Source organism: Pristiophorus japonicus, chromosome 2 (genome assembly GCF_044704955.1).
Source record: "Pristiophorus japonicus isolate sPriJap1 chromosome 2, sPriJap1.hap1, whole genome shotgun sequence".
NCBI lineage: Eukaryota > Metazoa > Chordata > Chondrichthyes > Pristiophoridae > Pristiophorus > Pristiophorus japonicus.
In genome coordinates, this window is record NC_091978.1 from 121,391,902 (window position 1) to 121,396,788 (window position 4,887).

Here is a 4,887-nt window from a genome sequence, read left to right on the forward strand (position 1 = left end):
GCCGTCCCTCAGAATCAAGGAAGACTTGCTTCCACTCTTAACATGAGTTCTTAGGTGGCCTGATGTTCCAGGTCCCGAACTTCATGTTAGAGGAGTGGAAGATGCCTCTGCGTGAGTTCTTTTAACGTGGGTTGGTTGTTGCACACAGGCCACCACACGGGCTTAGCTGAGCAAGGTCTTGGCCCAGTGACAAGGGGGTCCAAGACGACTGGAGACCAGACACTGCTATATGAGCCTAGTTGCCTACAGCGAGATGTTGGCCGCAGGCTCGGCGCTGGGTAGCGCCCTTGATGGTAGGTGGTCCAAGCCTTGGTATCCACAACAAAGAGAAGATACAACACACTTTCATCTGAAGCATATAGGTGACATTATAAGAGTAAGTCATTTGCATGATGAAAGAAAATCCCAATCACAGTGCATGGGATTCATTTTATATAACAGGCAGTTATTCCTTTTGAGAAAGTATGTTAACAGGACAGGACATTTGAACTTTTGTTCTGATTTGTGAGCTACTAAAAAGGATTTAGTCAAGCAAAATGTCCTTGCTGATATACATGAAGCCAAGTCCATCGATTTGCATTCTCTGAATAATCTTGAGTCAGCGGTGATTTAATCAATAGAAAACTTTAATTTGGCTGATTGCAAATAAAATCCTGTGCTGGATTTAAACAGGGACAGATCTATTTTTGGGCCATGCATCTGCTTCCTTTGAGTCGAACAGAAATAAAAATAAATTGGTGAATGTTCATTCAAATTCACCAGTATAGCTGACAGACTGACAAGTAGATGATTCAGATATTTACTAACCTCCTTCATTAAACAATGCTCAGTTGCATAGGAAACTTATGACTGGTTCTTTCACTTTTATGCTAACTTACACACTTTAAAGTATTCATTGCTTGATCATCAGATGAATAAACAAACCCCGGGCTCAGTAAGGAGTTGAGCAAGGAATATTTTATTTAATTTTATATTGGATATTGCAGATTCACTTTACAGGCATTGCATAAGTAGAAATCCTGAAGAGTACTTGTAGCATGCAAAAAAGAAAGAATACTCTTTAGTTACACAGTGGATATTTGTGATACTGTCCAGGTACAATTGAGCCTAACTATAAAACATGTAGGCATGTGACAACGATGAATGATACAATCCCAAACAAGGTGGTGCTGAAATTCCTCTATCAATCCAGCAGATTCCTTCTGTAACTTCAGTGGGAGTTCGCTGGATGGCTGCAACTTCTGCCGGGATCTGGCAAATGCAGAGCAATGAACAATGCTATTAAAGAAACACCTGTGAGACGCATTGGAACTGTCAATGATTTGGAAATAAAAATAGAAAATGCAGGAAATACACAGCTGGTCCCCCCACATCTGTAATGAGAAAAGAAAGATTAACATTTTGGGGTGTAAAGTCTGGTGGTCATTTTCAGCATTTTTATCACTGATGAGGAACATTGCCCATTGGCAGTGGATATTAGAAAGTCCCCCTACCCCAGCCCCTAATCTACAGCCCAAAAAGTGCCTTTTTCTCTTTCTAAGTGCCGATGCGTCTATGTGCATCTCGTAGCTAGGGGGGTAGTGCTGGACAGGCTAATGGGACTCAAGGTAGACAAGTCCCCTGGTCCTGATGAAATGCATCCCAGGGTATTAAAAGAGATGGCGGAAGTTATAGCACATGCATTGGTTATAATCTATCAAAATTCTCTGGACTCTGGGGAGGTACCAGTGGATTGGAAAGCAGCTAATGTAACGCCTCTGTTTAAAAAAAGGGGGCAGACAAAAGGCAGGTAACTATAGGCTGGTTAGTTTAATATCTTTAGTGGGGAAAATGCTTGAAGCTATCATTAAGGAAGAAATAGCGGGACATCTAGATAGGAATAGTGCAATCAAGCAGACGCAACATGGATTCATGAAGAGGAAATCATGTTTAACTAATTTACTGGAATTCTTTGAGGATATAACGAGCATGGTGGATAGAGGTGTACCGATGGATGTGGTGTATTTAGATTTCTAAAAGGCATTCGATAAGGTGCCACACAAAAGATAGACAAGATAGAGGCAGAGAGGTTGTTTCCACTAGTCGGGGAGACTAGAACTAGGGGCACAGCCTCAAAATACGGGGGAGCCAATTTAAAACCGAGTTGAGAAGGAATTTCTTCTCCCAGAGGGTTGTGAATCTGTGGAATTCTCTGCCCAGGGAAGCAGTTGAGGCTAGCTCATTGAATGTATTCAAATCACAGATAGATACATTTTTAACCAATAAGGGACTTAAGGGTTATGGGGAGCGGGCGGGTAAGTGGAGCTGAGTCCACGGCCAGATCAGCCATGATCTTTTTGAATGGCGTAGCAGGCTCGAGGGGCTAGATAGCCTACTCCTGTTCCTAATTCTTATGTTCTTATATTTTGTGTTCTTATTTCAGATTCCCAGCATTTGCTACTTCTTTTCATTTGTATTGTGAATAACAGATTCTACCTTTCTCATTTACTCAGAAGCAAACCCAAAAGTGCTGACACAATTTACATGTCAGAAAAAAGAACAGCCTCAGTCACATAATCATTGCGCAGCTTTAATCCTTTGAGAGGGGATGAAACACATTAAACCACATCAGAAAAACATCTTCTAGACACCATATGAAAATATTTTGTGTATTTTTTTTTCTTATCACTTTAATGAGATTCTAATATTGATAGCTTATATTGCAAACCTTTAGGCTCTATTTTTCTGAGCAAATTGTCCCCACTGTAGACTCCAGTACTATGGGAAGGAATACACAAACTCAAGATTTAGCTGCAGTCAAAAAAAAATATTTTGAATTATTTCAAATGGCAGTAGCTAAAGCCCCATTCTTATATTAATTACAACTTCAGCAAGTCTGCACCTAGGAAATCCCTGCTAAAGATTTAAATTTAGTGGGCGTTAGAGTAACAGCTTCAAAGGAAGAGCCAAATTAGTCATCTGCAAAGCAGCTCAGAAAAATGGGGCTTGGTAATTGTGCTTGTAAGAGCTAGATTTAATACTTGATCGACTGTCTTCATTGGTATGATAATGCAATTCAGGAGCCACTGAGAAAAACCTAAAATATTTTTGAAGGTTATTACTATCCAGCACTGAACAGAAATGCTTTCCCCCGCCTCCGATCCCTCAAGCAAACCTGCTGCAATATCTCCCCTGACCCCAGCATCGCTCCCCGCCACGATCTCTCCTCCGCGATCTTTCCTCCCCTGTGATTGCTCCACCCTGTGATCCCTCCTCCATGATCTCTCCCTCCGCGATCTTTCCTCCCCTGTGATTGCTCCACCCTGTGATCCCTCCCCCATGATCTCTCCCTCCGCGATCTCTCCTCCCTATGATTGGTCCTTCCCCGCGATCCCGCACCCACAATCTTTCCCCCCGTGGCCTCTGGAGGCCCGCAGGAAATTAGACCCACAAAATGGGCGGGCTCCTCTTTCCTGTCGCGATTGGGTGGGAAGCTCGCCAGACAGATGTTAATGAGGTCCGGGAGTTAAATCTTCCAGCCTTGAAGTTTCGGCCAGCTGGTGTGTTTTGCACTTGCCCCACCCCTTTCATGCCCAAAACCTGCTCAGGTTAAAATTGACCCGACAATCTTTAATTATTAAAACAGTCTTACCCACAATAATATATCAGATTATATGAGAGCTTATGTATATTTAAAGGGTAGGATTGGAACTGGCTAGAAAAGCAGTAACAGTAAATGGTTAAAGAAAATCGCAAAATAATTTTGAAGGCTATTACTTTTATAGCCGCTTTATGGAACTAAGAATCCAATAATCAGAGCTTGAATCTCACTGTAATGTGAATACCAATAAAATGGTTCACTTTCTGCACAAATACACCTAACAGAACTTACTTAACACATTCCCAAACTTTAATATTGCAATATTAATACGGTATTAAAATAGACATTTTTATTACAGAATAAATTCCATCAAATTTTGGCAACTGTGCAGAGCTGAACCTTAATATATATTGGTCTGTAAGTTGAAAAGCCTTTTGTTCGTTGTAGTATATGTTTTTAATGTTTATTTTAAGGTTCGATTTTAAGACAACCAAGTTAGAAGCTTTGTTCATGTAACATTCAGCTAATTTTCTGATCTAACTGAATCCATTACAGTCCATTAACCTCTCTGATCTTAAAATTTATTACTATGCAATATAATGCTAAACGATGGGAAGAATAATCAGTGCTGTTGGTAGCTGTACCCTGGAACTCTAACTTTGTTGATGGACAACAATAATTTGCTTTTTCCATAACATCCTGTTTACAAGCTATTTTAGCTCACCCTATCTCAGTTGAGGGCTTATATCGTCCAGGTGTCTGGGCCAAATCTATAAAAGAGATAGATTTATCAAAATGGACAGGCTTGTTAAGAGCTTTTCCTGTTCACACAAATTTTTATGCACTTAAATGATATTGAATGAAATTTGACCACCACCGATTATCTTCGGCTCATTAGCATTGTTTATTAACTGAATGTTAAATAGCTCTCAGAGAATTAAAAACAGCAATTCTGTTCTTTTTTGTGCAATATTAATAGTTGTATAATTTCAGTTAGCTGTCACGAATACTTGGAAGAATGTATGTTTGCTTGTTTACAAATCTTTAAGAATTAATTTCTGGGATGTGGGCGTCACTGGCAAGACTGGCATTTATTGCCCATTCCAATTCCCCTTGAGAAGGTGATGGTGGGCCTTCTTCTTGAACCACTGCAGTCCATGTGGTGAAAGTGCTTCAACAATGATGTTAGGGAGGGAGTTCCAGGATTTTGATCCAAAATTCCAGCATGCTGATATTTATTTGGACAATGCTGCATTGTGCACTTGAATGAGTAATCTTCTCATTGCCTCTCGATTTTTTTACTTTAT

General features: G+C 40.3%; 1 long non-coding RNA gene across 1 annotated transcript; it reads right to left on the bottom strand.

Annotated features, from left to right (window-relative positions):
• Nucleotides 1-986: 986 nt before the first annotated feature.
• On the bottom strand, nucleotides 987-3,205 carry LOC139232078 (uncharacterized). The gene is made up of 3 exons (XR_011588000.1): nucleotides 3,155-3,205; nucleotides 2,708-2,757; nucleotides 987-1,373 (listed from the first exon to the last, which is right to left on the bottom strand). It is a non-coding gene; the product is annotated as an uncharacterized lncRNA (long non-coding RNA).
• Nucleotides 3,206-4,887: the final 1,682 nt, after the last annotated feature.